We start from the raw sequence: 12500 nt of genomic DNA on the forward strand, positions 1-12500 counted from the left end.
TATACATTACTAGTTTGTTATCTGAAACCCAACATAGATGAAGTTGCATAAGTAGTCTTGATGAGAGCTCTGCAATGGCTTACTGTCACACTACCCTGAGAACGCCCGATCTCGTCTGATCTCGGAAGCTAAGCAGGGTTTGGCCTGGTTAGTACTTGGATGGGAGACCACCTGGGAATACCAGGTGCTGTAAGCTTTTCCCCTCTTGCTTCCATTACCATGGTCTTGTTATACATTACTAGTTTGTTATCTGAAACCCAACATAGATGAAGTTGCATAAGTAGTCTTGATGAGAGCTCTGCAATGGCTTACGGTCACACTACCCTGAGAACGCCCGATCTCGTCTGATCTCGGAAGCTAAGCAGGGTTTGGCCTGGTTAGTACTTGGATGGGAGACCACCTGGGAATACCAGGTGCTGTAAGCTTTTCCCCTCTTGCTTCCATTACCATGGTCTTGTTATACATTACTAGTTTTTTACCTGAAACCCAACATAGATGAAGTTGCATAAGTAGTCTTGATGAGAGCTCTGCAATGGCTTACGGTCACACTACCCTGAGAACGCCCGATCTCGTCTGATCTCGGAAGCTAAGCAGTGTTTGGCCTGGTTAGTACTTGGATGGGAGACCACCTGGGAATACCAGGTGCTGTAAGCTTTTCCCCTCTTGCTTCCATTACCATGGTCTTGTTATACATTACTAGTTTGTTATCTGAAACCCAACATAGATGAAGTTGCATAAGTAGTCTTGATGAGAGCTCTGCAATGGCTTACGGTCACACTACCCTGAGAACGCCCGATCTCGTCTGATCTTGGAAGCTAAGCAGGGTTTGGCCTGGTTAGTACTTGGATGGGAGACCACCTGGGAATACCAGGTGCTGTAAGCTTTTCCCCTCTTGCTTCCATTACCATGGTCTTGTTATACATTACTAGTTTGTTATCTGAAACCCAACATAGATGAAGTTGCATAAGTAGTCTTGATGAGAGCTCTGCAATGGCTTACGGTCACACTACCCTGAGAGCACCCGATCTCGTCTGATCTCGGAAGCTAAGCAGGGTTTGGCCTGGTTAGTACTTCGATGGGAGACCATCTGGGAATACCAGGTGCTGTAAGCTTTTCCCCTCTTGCTTCCATTACCATGGTCTTGTTATACATTACTAGTTTGTTATCTGAAACCCAACATAGATGAAGTTGCATAAGTAGTCTTGATGAGAGCTCTGCAATGGCTTACGGTCACACTACCCTGAGAACGCCCGATCTCGTCTGATCTCGGAAGCTAAGCAGGGTTTGGCCTGGTTAGTAGTTGGATGGGAGACCACCTGGGAATCCCAGGTGCTGTAAGCTTTTCCCCTCTTGCTTCCATTACCATGGTCTTGTTATACATTACTAGTTTGTTATCTGAAACCCAACATAGATGAAGTTGCATAAGTAGTCTTGATGAGAGCTCTGCAATGGCTTACGGTCACACTACCCTGAGAACGCCCGATCTCGTCTGATCTCGGAAGCTAAGCAGGGTTTGGCCTGGTTAGTACTTGGATGGGAGACCACCTGGGAATACCAGGTGCTGTAAGCTTTTCCCCTCTTGCTTCCATTACCATGGTCTTGTTATACATTACTAGTTTTTTATCTGAAACCCAACATAGATGAAGTTGCATAAGTAGTCTTGATGAGAGCTCTGCAATGGCTTACGGTCACACTACCCTGAGAACGCCCGATCTCATCTGATCTCGGAAGCTAAGCAGGGTTTGGCCTGGTTAGTACTTGGATGGGAGACCACCTGGGAATACCAGGTGCTGTAAGCTTTTCCCCTCTTGCTTCCATTACCATGGTCTTGTTATACATTACTAGTTTGTTATCTGAAACCCAACATAGATGAAGTTGCATAAGTAGTCTTGATGAGAGCTCTGCAATGGCTTACGGTCACACTACCCTGAGAACGCCCGATCTCGTCTGATCTCGGAAGCTAAGCAGGGTTTGGCCTGGTTAGTACTTGGATGGGAGACCACCTGGGAATACCAGGTGCTGTAAGCTTTTCCCCTCTTGCTTCCATTACCATGGTCTTGTTATACATTACTAGTTTGTTATCTGAAACCCAACATAGATGAAGTTGCATAAGTAGTCTTGATGAGAGCCCTGCAATGGCTTACGGTCACACTACCCTGAGAACGCCCGATCTCGTCTGATCTCGGAAGCTAAGCAGGGTTTGGCCTGGTTAGTACTTGGATGGGAGACCACCTGGGAATACCAGGTGCTGTAAGCTTTTCCCCTCTTGCTTCCATTACCATGGTCTTGTTATACATTACTAGTTTGTTATCTGAAACCCAACATAGATGAAGTTGCATAAGTAGTCTTGATGAGAGCTCTGCAATGGCTTACGGTCACACTACCCTGAGAACGCCCGATCTCGTCTGATCTCGGAAGCTAAGCAGGGTTTGGCCTGGTTAGTACTTGGATGGGAGACCACCTGGGAATACCAGGTGCTGTAAGCTTTTCCCCTCTTGCTTCCATTACCATGGTCTTGTTATACATTACTAGTTTGTTATCTGAAACCCAACATAGATGAAGTTGCATAAGTAGTCTTGATGAGAGCCCTGCAATGGCTTACGGTCACACTACCCTGAGAACGCCCGATCTCGTCTGATCTCGGAAGCTAAGCAGGGTTTGGCCTGGTTAGTACTTGGATGGGAGACCACCTGGGAATACCAGGTGCTGTAAGCTTTTCCCCTCTTGCTTCCATTACCATGGTCTTGTTATACATTACTAGTTTGTTATCTGAAACCCAACATAGATGAAGTTGCATAAGTAGTCTTGATGAGAGCTCTGCAATGGCTTACGGTCACACTACCCTGAGAACGCCCGATCTCGTCTGATCTCGGAAGCTAAGCAGGGTTTGGCCTGGTTAGTACTTGGATGGGAGACCACCTGGGAATACCAGGTGCTGTAAGCTTTTCCCCTCTTGCTTCCATTACCATGGTCTTGTTATACATTACTAGTTTGTTATCTGAAACCCAACATAGATGAAGTTGCATAAGTAGTCTTGATGAGAGCTCTGCAATGGCTTACGGTCACACTACCCTGAGAACGCCCGATCTTGTCTGATCTCGGAAGCTAAGCAGGGTTTGGCCTGGTTAGTACTTGGATGGGAGACCACCTGGGAATACCAGGTGCTGTAAGCTTTTCCCCTCTTGCTTCCATTACCATGGTCTTGTTATACATTACTAGTTTGTTATCTGAAACCCAACATAGATGAAGATGCATAAGTAGTCTTGATGAGAGCTCTGCAATGGCTTACGGTCACACTACCCTGAGAACGCCGATCTCGTCTGATCTCGGAAGCTAAGCAGGGTTTGGCCTGGTTAGTACTTGGATGGGAGACCACCTGGGAATACCATGTGCTGTAAGCTTTTCCCCTCTTGCTTCCATTACCATGGTCTTGTTATACATTACTAGTTTGTTATCTGAAACCCAACATAGATGAAGTTGCATAAGTAGTCTTGATGAGAGCTCTGCAATGGCTTACGGTCACACTACCCTGAGAACGCCCGATCTCGTCTGATCTCGGAAGCTAAGCAGGGTTTGGCCTGGTTAGTACTTGGATGGGAGACCACCTGGGAATACCAGGTGCTGTAAGCTTTTCCCCTCTTGCTTCCATTACCATGGTCTTGTTATACATTACTAGTTTGTTATCTGAAACCCAACATAGATGAAGTTGCATAAGTAGTCTTGATGAGAGCCCTGCAATGGCTTACGGTCACACTACCCTGAGAACGCCCGATCTCGTCTGATCTCGGAAGCTAAGCAGGGTTTGGCCTGGTTAGTACTTGGATGGGAGACCACCTGGGAATACCAGGTGCTGTAAGCTTTTCCCCTCTTGCTTCCATTACCATGGTCTTGTTATACATTACTAGTTTGTTATCTGAAACCCAACATAGATGAAGTTGCATAAGTAGTCTTGATGAGAGTTCTGCAATGGCTTACGGTCACACTACCCTGAGAACGCCCGATCTCGTCTGATCTCGGAAGCTAAGCAGGGTTTGGCCTGGTTAGTACTTGGATGGGAGACCACCTGGGAATACCAGGAGCTGTAAGCTTTTCCCCTCTTGCTTCCATTACCATGGTCTTGTTATACATTACTAGTTTGTTATCTGAAACCCAACATAGATGAAGTTGCATAAGTAGTCTTGATGAGAGCCCTGCAATGGCTTACGGTCACACTACCCTGAGAACGCCCGATCTCGTCTGATCTCGGAAGCTAAGCAGGGTTTGGCCTGGTTAGTACTTGGATGGGAGACCACCTGGGAATACCAGGTGCTGTAAGCTTTTCCCCTCTTGCTTCCATTACCATGGTCTTGTTATACATTACTAGTTTGTTATCTGAAACCCAACATAGATGAAGTTGCATAAGTAGTCTTGATGAGAGCCCTGCAATGGCTTACGGTCACACTACCCTGAGAACGCCCGATCTCGTCTGATCTCGGAAGCTAAGCAGGGTTTGGCCTGGTTAGTACTTGGATGGGAGACCACCTGGGAATACCAGGTGCTGTTAGCTTTTCCCCTCTTGCTTCCATTACCATGGTCTTGTTATACATTACTAGTTTGTTATCCGAAACCCAACATAGATGAAGTTGCATAAGTAGTCTTGATGAGAGCTCTGCAATGGCTTACGGTCACACTACCCTGAGAACGCCCGATCTCGTCTGATCTCGGAAGCTAAGCAGGGTTTGGCCTGGTTAGTACTTGGATGGGAGACCACCTGGGAATACCAGGTGCTGTAAGCTTTTCCCCTCTTGCTTCCATTACCATGGTCTTGTTATACATTACTAGTTTGTTATCCGAAACCCAACATAGATGAAGTTGCATAAGTAGTCTTGATGAGAGCTCTGCAATGGCTTACGGTCACACTACCCTGAGAACGCCCGATCTCGTCTGATCTCGGAAGCTAAGCAGGGTTTGGCCTGGTTAGTACTTGGATGGGAGACCACCTGGGAATACCAGGTGCTGTAAGCTTTTCCCCTCTTGCTTCCATTACCATGGTCTTGTTATACATTACTAGTTTGTTATCTGAAACCCAACATAGATGAAGTTGCATAAGTAGTCTTGATGAGAGCTCTGCAATGGCTTACGGTCACACTACCCTGAGAACGCCCGATCTCGTCTGATCTCGGAAGCTAAGCAGGGTTTGGCCTGGTTAGTACTTGGATGGGAGACCACCTGGGAATACCAGGTGCTGTAAGCTTTTCCCCTCTTGCTTCCATTACCATGGTCTTGTTATACATTACTAGTTTGTTATCTGAAACCCAACATAGATGAAGTTGCATAAGTAGTCTTGATGAGAGCTCTGCAATGGCTTACGGTCACACTACCCTGAGAACGCCCGATCTCGTCTGATCTCGGAAGCTAAGCAGGGTTTGGCCTGGTTAGTACTTGGATGGGAGACCACCTGGGAATACCAGGTGCTGTAAGCTTTTCCCCTCTTGCTTCCATTACCATGGTCTTGTTATACATTACTAGTTTGTTATCTGAAACCCAACATAGATGAAGTTGCATAAGTAGTCTTGATGAGAGCTCTGCAATGGCTTACGGTCACACTACCCTGAGAACGCCCGATCTCGTCTGATCTCGGAAGCTAAGCAGGGTTTGGCCTGGTTAGTACTTGGATGGGAGACCACCTGGGAATACCAGGTGCTGTAAGCTTTTCCCCTCTTGCTTCCATTACCATGGTCTTGTTATACATTACTAGTTTGTTATCTGAAACCCAACATAGATGAAGTTGCATAAGTAGTCTTGATGAGAGCTCTGCAATGGCTTACGGTCACACTACCCTGAGAACGCCCGATCTCGTCTGATCTCGGAAGCTAAGCAGGGTTTGGCCTGGTTAGTACTTGGATGGGAGACCACCTGGGAATACCAGGTGCTGTAAGCTTTTCCCCTCTTGCTTCCATTACCATGGTCTTGTTATACATTACTAGTTTGTTATCTGAAACCCAACATAGATGAAGTTGCATAAGTAGTCTTGATGAGAGCTCTGCAATGGCTTACGGTCACACTACCCTGAGAACGCCCGATCTCGTCTGATCTCGGAAGCTAAGCAGGGTTTGGCCTGGTTAGTACTTGGATGGGAGACCACCTGGGAATACCAGGTGCTGTAAGCTTTTCCCCTCTTGCTTCCATTACCATGGTCTTGTTATACATTACTAGTTTGTTATCTGAAACCCAACATAGATGAAGTTGCATAAGTAGTCTTGATGAGAGCTCTGCAATGGCTTACGGTCACACTACCCTGAGAACGCCCGATCTCGTCTGATCTCGGAAGCTAAGCAGGGTTTGGCCTGGTTAGTACTTGGATGGGAGACCACCTGGGAATACCAGGTGCTGTAAGCTTTTCCCCTCTTGCTTCCATTACCATGGTCTTGTTATACATTACTAGTTTGTTATCTGAAACCCAACATAGATGAAGTTGCATAAGTAGTCTTGATGAGAGCTCTGCAATGGCTTACGGTCACACTACCCTGAGAACGCCCGATCTCGTCTGATCTCGGAAGCTAAGCAGGGTTTGGCCTGGTTAGTACTTGGATGGGAGACCACCTGGGAATACCAGGTGCTGTAAGCTTTTCCCCTCTTGCTTCCATTACCATGGTCTTGTTATACATTACTAGTTTGTTATCTGAAACCCAACATAGATGAAGTTGCATAAGTAGTCTTGATGAGAGCTCTGCAATGGCTTACGGTCACACTACCCTGAGAACGCCCGATCTCGTCTGATCTCGGAAGCTAAGCAGGGTTTGGCCTGGTTAGTACTTGGATGGGAGACCACCTGGGAATACCAGGTGCTGTAAGCTTTTCCCCTCTTGCTTCCATTACCATGGTCTTGTTATACATTACTAGTTTGTTATCTGAAACCCAACATAGATGAAGTTGCATAAGTAGTCTTGATGAGAGCTCTGCAATGGCTTAAGGTCACACTACCCTGAGAACGCCCGATCTCGTCTGATCTCGGAAGCTAAGCAGGGTTTGGCCTGGTTAGTACTTGGATTGGAGACCACCTGGGAATACCAGGTGCTGTAAGCTTTTCCCCTCTTGCTTCCATTACCATGGTCTTGTTATACATTACTAGTTTGTTATCTGAAACCCAACATAGATGAAGTTGCATAAGTAGTCTTGATGAGAGCTCTGCAATGGCTTACGGTCACACTACCCTGAGAACGCCCGATCTCGTCTGATCTCGGAAGCTAAGCAGGGTTTGGCCTGGTTAGTACTTGGATGGGAGACCACCTGGGAATACCAGGTGCTGTAAGCTTTTCCCCTCTTGCTTCCATTACCATGGTCTTGTTATACATTACTAGTTTGTTATCCGAAACCCAACATAGATGAAGTTGCATAAGTAGTCTTGATGAGAGCTCTGCAATGGCTTACGGTCACACTACCCTGAGAACGCCCGATCTCGTCTGATCTCGGAAGCTAAGCAGGGTTTGGCCTGGTTAGTACTTGGATGGGAGACCACCTGGGAATACCAGGTGCTGTAAGCTTTTCCCCTCTTGCTTCCATTACCATGGTCTTGTTATACATTACTAGTTTGTTATCTGAAACCCAACATAGATGAAGTTGCATAAGTAGTCTTGATGAGAGCCCTGCAATGGCTTACGGTCACACTACCCTGAGAACGCCCGATCTCGTCTGATCTCGGAAGCTAAGCAGGGTTTGGCCTGGTTAGTACTTGGATGGGAGACCACCTGGGAATACCAGGTGCTGTAAGCTTTTCCCCTCTTGCTTCCATTACCATGGTCTTGTTATACATTACTAGTTTGTTATCCGAAACCCAACATAGATGAAGTTGCATAAGTAGTCTTGATGAGAGCCCTGCAATGGCTTACGGTCACACTACCCTGAGAACGCCCGATCTCGTCTGATCTCGGAAGCTAAGCAGGGTTTGGCCTGGTTAGTACTTGGATGGGAGACCACCTGGGAATACCAGGTGCTGTAAGCTTTTCCCCTCTTGCTTCCATTACCATGGTCTTGTTATACATTACTAGTTTGTTATCCGAAACCCAACATAGATGAAGTTGCATAAGTAGTCTTGATGAGAGCTCTGCAATGGCTTACGGTCACACTACCCTGAGAACGCCCGATCTCGTCTGATCTCGGAAGCTAAGCAGGGTTTGGCCTGGTTAGTACTTGGATGGGAGACCACCTGGGAATACCAGGTGCTGTAAGCTTTTCCCCTCTTGCTTCCATTACCATGGTCTTGTTATACATTACTAGTTTGTTATCCGAAACCCAACATAGATGAAGTTGCATAAGTAGTCTTGATGAGAGCTCTGCAATGGCTTACGGTCACACTACCCTGAGAACGCCCGATCTCGTCTGATCTCGGAAGCTAAGCAGGGTTTGGCCTGGTTAGTACTTGGATGGGAGACCACCTGGGAATACCAGGTGCTGTAAGCTTTTCCCCTCTTGCTTCCATTACCATGGTCTTGTTATACATTACTAGTTTGTTATCTGAAACCCAACATAGATGAAGTTGCATAAGTAGTCTTGATGAGAGCTCTGCAATGGCTTACGGTCACACTACCCTGAGAACGCCCGATCTCGTCTGATCTCGGAAGCTAAGCAGGGTTTGGCCTGGTTAGTACTTGGATGGGAGACCACCTGGGAATACCAGGTGCTGTAAGCTTTTCCCCTCTTGCTTCCATTACCATGGTCTTGTTATACATTACTAGTTTGTTATCTGAAACCCAACATAGATGAAGTTGCATAAGTAGTCTTGATGAGAGCTCTGCAATGGCTTACGGTCACACTACCCTGAGAACGCCCGATCTCGTCTGATCTCGGAAGCTAAGCAGGGTTTGGCCTGGTTAGTACTTGGATGGGAGACCACCTGGGAATACCAGGTGCTGTAAGCTTTTCCCCTCTTGCTTCCATTACCATGGTCTTGTTATACATTACTAGTTTGTTATCTGAAACCCAACATAGATGAAGTTGCATAAGTAGTCTTGATGAGAGCTCTGCAATGGCTTACGGTCACACTACCCTGAGAACGCCCGATCTCGTCTGATCTCGGAAGCTAAGCAGGGTTTGGCCTGGTTAGTACTTGGATGGGAGACCACCTGGGAATACCAGGTGCTGTAAGCTTTTCCCCTCTTGCTTCCATTACCATGGTCTTGTTATACATTACTAGTTTGTTATCTGAAACCCAACATAGATGAAGTTGCATAAGTAGTCTTGATGAGAGCTCTGCAATGGCTTACGGTCACACTACCCTGAGAACGCCCGATCTTGTCTGATCTCGGAAGCTAAGCAGGGTTTGGCCTGGTTAGTACTTGGATGGGAGACCACCTGGGAATACCAGGTGCTGTAAGCTTTTCCCCTCTTGCTTCCATTACCATGGTCTTGTTATACATTACTAGTTTGTTATCTGAAACCCAACATAGATGAAGTTGCATAAGTAGTCTTGATGAGAGCTCTGCAATGGCTTACGGTCACACTACCCTGAGAACGCCCGATCTCGTCTGATCTCGGAAGCTAAGCAGGGTTTGGCCTGGTTAGTACTTGGATGGGAGACCACCTGGGAATACCAGGTGCTGTAAGCTTTTCCCCTCTTGCTTCCATTACCATGGTCTTGTTATACATTACTAGTTTGTTATCTGAAACCCAACATAGATGAAGTTGCATAAGTAGTCTTGATGAGAGCTCTGCAATGGCTTACGGTCACACTACCCTGAGAACGCCCGATCTCGTCTGATCTCGGAAGCTAAGCAGGGTTTGGCCTGGTTAGTACTTGGATGGGAGACCACCTGGGAATACCAGGTGCTGTAAGCTTTTCCCCTCTTGCTTCCATTACCATGGTCTTGTTATACATTACTAGTTTGTTATCTGAAACCCAACATAGATGAAGTTGCATAAGTAGTCTTGATGAGAGCTCTGCAATGGCTTACGGTCACACTACCCTGAGAACGCCCGATCTCGTCTGATCTCGGAAGCTAAGCAGGGTTTGGCCTGGTTAGTACTTGGATGGGAGACCACCTGGGAATACCAGGTGCTGTAAGCTTTTCCCCTCTTGCTTCCATTACCATGGTCTTGTTATACATTACTAGTTTGTTATCTGAAACCCAACATAGATGAAGTTGCATAAGTAGTCTTGATGAGAGCTCTGCAATGGCTTACGGTCACACTACCCTGAGAACGCCCGATCTCGTCTGATCTCGGAAGCTAAGCAGGGTTTGGCCTGGTTAGTACTTGGATGGGAGACCACCTGGGAATACCAGGTGCTGTAAGCTTTTCCCCTCTTGCTTCCATTACCATGGTCTTGTTATACATTACTAGTTTGTTATCTGAAACCCAACATAGATGAAGTTGCATAAGTAGTCTTGATGAGAGCTCTGCAATGGCTTACGGTCACACTACCCTGAGAACGCCCGATCTCGTCTGATCTCGGAAGCTAAGCAGGGTTTGGCCTGGTTAGTACTTGGATTGGAGACCACCTGGGAATACCAGGTGCTGTAAGCTTTTCCCCTCTTGCTTCCATTACCATGGTCTTGTTATACATTACTAGTTTGTTATCTGAAACCCAACATAGATGAAGTTGCATAAGTAGTCTTGATGAGAGCTCTGCAATGGCTTACGGTCACACTACCCTGAGAACGCCCGATCTCGTCTGATCTCGGAAGCTAAGCAGGGTTTGGCCTGGTTAGTACTTGGATGGGAGACCACCTGGGAATACCAGGTGCTGTAAGCTTTTCCCCTCTTGCTTCCATTACCATGGTCTTGTTATACATTACTAGTTTGTTATCTGAAACCCAACATAGATGAAGTTGCATAAGTAGTCTTGATGAGAGCTCTGCAATGGCTTACGGTCACACTACCCTGAGAACGCCCGATCTCGTCTGATCTCGGAAGCTAAGCAGGGTTTGGCCTGGTTAGTACTTGGATGGGAGACCACCTGGGAATACCAGGTGCTGTAAGCTTTTCCCCTCTTGCTTCCATTGCCATGGTCTTGTTAAACATTACTAGTTTGTTATCTGAAACCCAACATAGATGAAGTTGCATAAGTAGTCTTGATGAGAGCTCTGCAATGGCTTACGGTCACACTACCCTGAGAACGGCCGATCTCGTCTGATCTCGGAAGCTAAGCAGGGTTTGGCCTGGTTAGTACTTGGATGGGAGACCACCTGGGAATACCAGGTGCTGTAAGCTTTTCCCCTCTTGCTTCCATTACCATGGTCTTGTTATACATTACTAGTTTGTTATCTGAAACCCAACATAGATGAAGTTGCATAAGTAGTCTTGATGAGAGCTCTGCAATGGCTTACGGTCACACTACCCTGAGAACGCCCGATCTCGTCTGATCTCGGAAGCTAAGCAGCGTTTGGCCTGGTTAGTACTTGGATGGGAGACCACCTGGGAATACCAGGTGCTGTAAGCTTTTCCCCTCTTGCTTCCATTACCATGGTCTTGTTATACATTACTAGTTTGTTATCTGAAACCCAACATAGATGAAGTTGCATAAGTAGTCTTGATGAGAGCTCTACAATGGCTTACTGTCACACTACCCTGAGAACGCCCGATCTCGTCTGATCTCGGAAGCTAAGCAGGGTTTGGCCTGGTTAGTACTTGGATGGGAGACCACCTGGGAATACCAGGTGCTGTAAGCTTTTCCCCTCTTGCTTCCATTACCATGGTCTTGTTATACATTACTAGTTTGTTATCTGAAACCCAACATAGATGAAGTTGCATAAGTAGTCTTGATGAGAGCTCTGCAATGGCTTACGGTCACACTACCCTGAGAACGCCCGATCTCGTCTGATCTCGGAAGCTAAGCAGGGTTTGGCCTGGTTAGTACTTGGATGGGAGACCACCTGGGAATACCAGGTGCTGTAAGCCTTTCCCCTCTTGCTTCCATTACCATGGTCTTGTTATACATTACTAGTTTGTTATCTGAAACCCAACATAGATGAAGTTGCATAAGTAGTCTTGATGAGAGCTCTGCAATGGCTTACTGTCACACTACCCTGAGAACGCCCGATCTCGTCTGATCTCGGAAGCTAAGCAGGGTTTGGCCTGGTTAGTACTTGGATGGGAGACCACCTGGGAATACCAGGTGCTGTAAGCTTTTCCCCTCTTGCTTCCATTACCATGGTCTTGTTATACATTACTAGTTTGTTATCTGAAACCCAACATAGATGAAGTTGCATAAGTAGTCTTGATGAGAGCTCTGCAATGGCTTACGGTCACACTACCCTGAGAACGCCCGATCTCGTCTGATCTCGGAAGCTAAGCAGGGTTTGGCCTGGTTAGTACTTGGATGGGAGACCACCTGGGAATACCAGGTGCTGTAAGCTTTTCCCCTCTTGCTTCCATTACCATGGTCTTGTTATACATTACTAGTTTGTTATCTGAAACCCAACATAGATGAAGTTGCATAAGTAGTCTTGATGAGAGCTCTGCAATGGCTTACGGTCACACTACCCTGAGAACGCCCGATCTCGTCTGATCTCGGAAGCTAAGCA

General features: G+C 46.7%; 53 non-coding genes and 2 pseudogenes across 53 annotated transcripts in view; all 55 read left to right on the forward strand.

Moving 5' to 3' along the window:
* The first annotated feature begins 77 nt into the window (after positions 1-77).
* On the forward strand, positions 78-196 carry LOC125791967 (5S ribosomal RNA). The gene has a single exon (XR_007431699.1). It is a non-coding gene; the product is annotated as a 5S ribosomal RNA (ribosomal RNA).
* Positions 197-306: 110 nt separating this feature from the next.
* On the forward strand, positions 307-425 carry LOC125791012 (5S ribosomal RNA). Its single transcript, XR_007430738.1, has one exon. It is a non-coding gene; the product is annotated as a 5S ribosomal RNA (ribosomal RNA).
* Positions 426-535: 110 nt separating this feature from the next.
* LOC125792137 (5S ribosomal RNA) lies at positions 536-654 on the forward strand. Its single transcript, XR_007431869.1, has one exon. It is a non-coding gene; the product is annotated as a 5S ribosomal RNA (ribosomal RNA).
* A 110-nt stretch (positions 655-764) lies between these two features.
* Positions 765-883, forward strand: LOC125791991 (5S ribosomal RNA). The gene has a single exon (XR_007431723.1). It is a non-coding gene; the product is annotated as a 5S ribosomal RNA (ribosomal RNA).
* Positions 884-993: 110 nt separating this feature from the next.
* On the forward strand, positions 994-1112 carry LOC125793095 (5S ribosomal RNA). Its single transcript, XR_007432687.1, has one exon. It is a non-coding gene; the product is annotated as a 5S ribosomal RNA (ribosomal RNA).
* A 110-nt stretch (positions 1113-1222) lies between these two features.
* On the forward strand, positions 1223-1341 carry LOC125792115 (5S ribosomal RNA). Its single transcript, XR_007431847.1, has one exon. It is a non-coding gene; the product is annotated as a 5S ribosomal RNA (ribosomal RNA).
* Positions 1342-1451: 110 nt separating this feature from the next.
* Positions 1452-1570, forward strand: LOC125791013 (5S ribosomal RNA). Its single transcript, XR_007430739.1, has one exon. It is a non-coding gene; the product is annotated as a 5S ribosomal RNA (ribosomal RNA).
* Positions 1571-1680: 110 nt separating this feature from the next.
* Positions 1681-1799, forward strand: LOC125792862 (5S ribosomal RNA). Its single transcript, XR_007432453.1, has one exon. It is a non-coding gene; the product is annotated as a 5S ribosomal RNA (ribosomal RNA).
* Positions 1800-1909: 110 nt separating this feature from the next.
* On the forward strand, positions 1910-2028 carry LOC125791014 (5S ribosomal RNA). Its single transcript, XR_007430740.1, has one exon. It is a non-coding gene; the product is annotated as a 5S ribosomal RNA (ribosomal RNA).
* A 110-nt stretch (positions 2029-2138) lies between these two features.
* Positions 2139-2257, forward strand: LOC125791015 (5S ribosomal RNA). Its single transcript, XR_007430741.1, has one exon. It is a non-coding gene; the product is annotated as a 5S ribosomal RNA (ribosomal RNA).
* Positions 2258-2367: 110 nt separating this feature from the next.
* Positions 2368-2486, forward strand: LOC125791016 (5S ribosomal RNA). The gene has a single exon (XR_007430742.1). It is a non-coding gene; the product is annotated as a 5S ribosomal RNA (ribosomal RNA).
* Positions 2487-2596: 110 nt separating this feature from the next.
* On the forward strand, positions 2597-2715 carry LOC125791017 (5S ribosomal RNA). Its single transcript, XR_007430743.1, has one exon. It is a non-coding gene; the product is annotated as a 5S ribosomal RNA (ribosomal RNA).
* Positions 2716-2825: 110 nt separating this feature from the next.
* LOC125791019 (5S ribosomal RNA) lies at positions 2826-2944 on the forward strand. Its single transcript, XR_007430745.1, has one exon. It is a non-coding gene; the product is annotated as a 5S ribosomal RNA (ribosomal RNA).
* Positions 2945-3054: 110 nt separating this feature from the next.
* LOC125792109 (5S ribosomal RNA) lies at positions 3055-3173 on the forward strand. The gene has a single exon (XR_007431841.1). It is a non-coding gene; the product is annotated as a 5S ribosomal RNA (ribosomal RNA).
* A 110-nt stretch (positions 3174-3283) lies between these two features.
* LOC125792675 (5S ribosomal RNA) lies at positions 3284-3401 on the forward strand (annotated as a pseudogene).
* Positions 3402-3511: 110 nt separating this feature from the next.
* Positions 3512-3630, forward strand: LOC125791020 (5S ribosomal RNA). The gene has a single exon (XR_007430746.1). It is a non-coding gene; the product is annotated as a 5S ribosomal RNA (ribosomal RNA).
* Positions 3631-3740: 110 nt separating this feature from the next.
* On the forward strand, positions 3741-3859 carry LOC125791021 (5S ribosomal RNA). The gene has a single exon (XR_007430747.1). It is a non-coding gene; the product is annotated as a 5S ribosomal RNA (ribosomal RNA).
* A 110-nt stretch (positions 3860-3969) lies between these two features.
* LOC125791916 (5S ribosomal RNA) lies at positions 3970-4088 on the forward strand. The gene has a single exon (XR_007431648.1). It is a non-coding gene; the product is annotated as a 5S ribosomal RNA (ribosomal RNA).
* A 110-nt stretch (positions 4089-4198) lies between these two features.
* On the forward strand, positions 4199-4317 carry LOC125791022 (5S ribosomal RNA). Its single transcript, XR_007430748.1, has one exon. It is a non-coding gene; the product is annotated as a 5S ribosomal RNA (ribosomal RNA).
* Positions 4318-4427: 110 nt separating this feature from the next.
* LOC125791908 (5S ribosomal RNA) lies at positions 4428-4546 on the forward strand. Its single transcript, XR_007431640.1, has one exon. It is a non-coding gene; the product is annotated as a 5S ribosomal RNA (ribosomal RNA).
* A 110-nt stretch (positions 4547-4656) lies between these two features.
* Positions 4657-4775, forward strand: LOC125791023 (5S ribosomal RNA). Its single transcript, XR_007430749.1, has one exon. It is a non-coding gene; the product is annotated as a 5S ribosomal RNA (ribosomal RNA).
* A 110-nt stretch (positions 4776-4885) lies between these two features.
* LOC125791024 (5S ribosomal RNA) lies at positions 4886-5004 on the forward strand. Its single transcript, XR_007430750.1, has one exon. It is a non-coding gene; the product is annotated as a 5S ribosomal RNA (ribosomal RNA).
* A 110-nt stretch (positions 5005-5114) lies between these two features.
* Positions 5115-5233, forward strand: LOC125791025 (5S ribosomal RNA). The gene has a single exon (XR_007430751.1). It is a non-coding gene; the product is annotated as a 5S ribosomal RNA (ribosomal RNA).
* A 110-nt stretch (positions 5234-5343) lies between these two features.
* LOC125791026 (5S ribosomal RNA) lies at positions 5344-5462 on the forward strand. The gene has a single exon (XR_007430752.1). It is a non-coding gene; the product is annotated as a 5S ribosomal RNA (ribosomal RNA).
* A 110-nt stretch (positions 5463-5572) lies between these two features.
* On the forward strand, positions 5573-5691 carry LOC125791027 (5S ribosomal RNA). Its single transcript, XR_007430753.1, has one exon. It is a non-coding gene; the product is annotated as a 5S ribosomal RNA (ribosomal RNA).
* Positions 5692-5801: 110 nt separating this feature from the next.
* LOC125791028 (5S ribosomal RNA) lies at positions 5802-5920 on the forward strand. The gene has a single exon (XR_007430754.1). It is a non-coding gene; the product is annotated as a 5S ribosomal RNA (ribosomal RNA).
* A 110-nt stretch (positions 5921-6030) lies between these two features.
* On the forward strand, positions 6031-6149 carry LOC125791030 (5S ribosomal RNA). Its single transcript, XR_007430756.1, has one exon. It is a non-coding gene; the product is annotated as a 5S ribosomal RNA (ribosomal RNA).
* Positions 6150-6259: 110 nt separating this feature from the next.
* Positions 6260-6378, forward strand: LOC125791031 (5S ribosomal RNA). Its single transcript, XR_007430757.1, has one exon. It is a non-coding gene; the product is annotated as a 5S ribosomal RNA (ribosomal RNA).
* A 110-nt stretch (positions 6379-6488) lies between these two features.
* On the forward strand, positions 6489-6607 carry LOC125791032 (5S ribosomal RNA). Its single transcript, XR_007430758.1, has one exon. It is a non-coding gene; the product is annotated as a 5S ribosomal RNA (ribosomal RNA).
* A 110-nt stretch (positions 6608-6717) lies between these two features.
* On the forward strand, positions 6718-6836 carry LOC125791033 (5S ribosomal RNA). The gene has a single exon (XR_007430759.1). It is a non-coding gene; the product is annotated as a 5S ribosomal RNA (ribosomal RNA).
* Positions 6837-6946: 110 nt separating this feature from the next.
* Positions 6947-7065, forward strand: LOC125792662 (5S ribosomal RNA; annotated as a pseudogene).
* A 110-nt stretch (positions 7066-7175) lies between these two features.
* Positions 7176-7294, forward strand: LOC125791034 (5S ribosomal RNA). The gene has a single exon (XR_007430760.1). It is a non-coding gene; the product is annotated as a 5S ribosomal RNA (ribosomal RNA).
* A 110-nt stretch (positions 7295-7404) lies between these two features.
* On the forward strand, positions 7405-7523 carry LOC125791035 (5S ribosomal RNA). Its single transcript, XR_007430761.1, has one exon. It is a non-coding gene; the product is annotated as a 5S ribosomal RNA (ribosomal RNA).
* Positions 7524-7633: 110 nt separating this feature from the next.
* LOC125791036 (5S ribosomal RNA) lies at positions 7634-7752 on the forward strand. Its single transcript, XR_007430762.1, has one exon. It is a non-coding gene; the product is annotated as a 5S ribosomal RNA (ribosomal RNA).
* A 110-nt stretch (positions 7753-7862) lies between these two features.
* LOC125791037 (5S ribosomal RNA) lies at positions 7863-7981 on the forward strand. Its single transcript, XR_007430763.1, has one exon. It is a non-coding gene; the product is annotated as a 5S ribosomal RNA (ribosomal RNA).
* A 110-nt stretch (positions 7982-8091) lies between these two features.
* Positions 8092-8210, forward strand: LOC125791038 (5S ribosomal RNA). The gene has a single exon (XR_007430764.1). It is a non-coding gene; the product is annotated as a 5S ribosomal RNA (ribosomal RNA).
* Positions 8211-8320: 110 nt separating this feature from the next.
* LOC125791039 (5S ribosomal RNA) lies at positions 8321-8439 on the forward strand. The gene has a single exon (XR_007430765.1). It is a non-coding gene; the product is annotated as a 5S ribosomal RNA (ribosomal RNA).
* Positions 8440-8549: 110 nt separating this feature from the next.
* Positions 8550-8668, forward strand: LOC125791041 (5S ribosomal RNA). Its single transcript, XR_007430767.1, has one exon. It is a non-coding gene; the product is annotated as a 5S ribosomal RNA (ribosomal RNA).
* Positions 8669-8778: 110 nt separating this feature from the next.
* LOC125791042 (5S ribosomal RNA) lies at positions 8779-8897 on the forward strand. Its single transcript, XR_007430768.1, has one exon. It is a non-coding gene; the product is annotated as a 5S ribosomal RNA (ribosomal RNA).
* Positions 8898-9007: 110 nt separating this feature from the next.
* On the forward strand, positions 9008-9126 carry LOC125791043 (5S ribosomal RNA). The gene has a single exon (XR_007430769.1). It is a non-coding gene; the product is annotated as a 5S ribosomal RNA (ribosomal RNA).
* A 110-nt stretch (positions 9127-9236) lies between these two features.
* Positions 9237-9355, forward strand: LOC125792111 (5S ribosomal RNA). The gene has a single exon (XR_007431843.1). It is a non-coding gene; the product is annotated as a 5S ribosomal RNA (ribosomal RNA).
* A 110-nt stretch (positions 9356-9465) lies between these two features.
* LOC125791044 (5S ribosomal RNA) lies at positions 9466-9584 on the forward strand. The gene has a single exon (XR_007430770.1). It is a non-coding gene; the product is annotated as a 5S ribosomal RNA (ribosomal RNA).
* A 110-nt stretch (positions 9585-9694) lies between these two features.
* On the forward strand, positions 9695-9813 carry LOC125791045 (5S ribosomal RNA). Its single transcript, XR_007430771.1, has one exon. It is a non-coding gene; the product is annotated as a 5S ribosomal RNA (ribosomal RNA).
* A 110-nt stretch (positions 9814-9923) lies between these two features.
* On the forward strand, positions 9924-10042 carry LOC125791046 (5S ribosomal RNA). The gene has a single exon (XR_007430772.1). It is a non-coding gene; the product is annotated as a 5S ribosomal RNA (ribosomal RNA).
* Positions 10043-10152: 110 nt separating this feature from the next.
* Positions 10153-10271, forward strand: LOC125791047 (5S ribosomal RNA). Its single transcript, XR_007430773.1, has one exon. It is a non-coding gene; the product is annotated as a 5S ribosomal RNA (ribosomal RNA).
* A 110-nt stretch (positions 10272-10381) lies between these two features.
* On the forward strand, positions 10382-10500 carry LOC125792396 (5S ribosomal RNA). Its single transcript, XR_007432128.1, has one exon. It is a non-coding gene; the product is annotated as a 5S ribosomal RNA (ribosomal RNA).
* A 110-nt stretch (positions 10501-10610) lies between these two features.
* On the forward strand, positions 10611-10729 carry LOC125791048 (5S ribosomal RNA). Its single transcript, XR_007430774.1, has one exon. It is a non-coding gene; the product is annotated as a 5S ribosomal RNA (ribosomal RNA).
* A 110-nt stretch (positions 10730-10839) lies between these two features.
* On the forward strand, positions 10840-10958 carry LOC125791049 (5S ribosomal RNA). Its single transcript, XR_007430775.1, has one exon. It is a non-coding gene; the product is annotated as a 5S ribosomal RNA (ribosomal RNA).
* Positions 10959-11068: 110 nt separating this feature from the next.
* Positions 11069-11187, forward strand: LOC125792201 (5S ribosomal RNA). The gene has a single exon (XR_007431933.1). It is a non-coding gene; the product is annotated as a 5S ribosomal RNA (ribosomal RNA).
* A 110-nt stretch (positions 11188-11297) lies between these two features.
* Positions 11298-11416, forward strand: LOC125792220 (5S ribosomal RNA). The gene has a single exon (XR_007431952.1). It is a non-coding gene; the product is annotated as a 5S ribosomal RNA (ribosomal RNA).
* A 110-nt stretch (positions 11417-11526) lies between these two features.
* On the forward strand, positions 11527-11645 carry LOC125791968 (5S ribosomal RNA). The gene has a single exon (XR_007431700.1). It is a non-coding gene; the product is annotated as a 5S ribosomal RNA (ribosomal RNA).
* Positions 11646-11755: 110 nt separating this feature from the next.
* LOC125792984 (5S ribosomal RNA) lies at positions 11756-11874 on the forward strand. The gene has a single exon (XR_007432575.1). It is a non-coding gene; the product is annotated as a 5S ribosomal RNA (ribosomal RNA).
* A 110-nt stretch (positions 11875-11984) lies between these two features.
* On the forward strand, positions 11985-12103 carry LOC125791969 (5S ribosomal RNA). The gene has a single exon (XR_007431701.1). It is a non-coding gene; the product is annotated as a 5S ribosomal RNA (ribosomal RNA).
* Positions 12104-12213: 110 nt separating this feature from the next.
* Positions 12214-12332, forward strand: LOC125791050 (5S ribosomal RNA). The gene has a single exon (XR_007430776.1). It is a non-coding gene; the product is annotated as a 5S ribosomal RNA (ribosomal RNA).
* Positions 12333-12442: 110 nt separating this feature from the next.
* Positions 12443-12500, forward strand: part of LOC125791052 (5S ribosomal RNA) — a 119-nt gene continuing 61 nt past the window's right edge. Inside the window, exon 1 of the ribosomal RNA XR_007430778.1 lies at positions 12443-12500. This exon is cut by the window's right edge and continues 61 nt beyond it. This is a non-coding gene — a ribosomal RNA (5S ribosomal RNA).

The sequence above is a fragment of the Astyanax mexicanus genome, unplaced genomic scaffold, assembly GCF_023375975.1.
Source record: "Astyanax mexicanus isolate ESR-SI-001 unplaced genomic scaffold, AstMex3_surface scaffold_36, whole genome shotgun sequence".
NCBI classification, from domain to species: Eukaryota; Metazoa; Chordata; class Actinopteri; order Characiformes; family Acestrorhamphidae; genus Astyanax; species Astyanax mexicanus.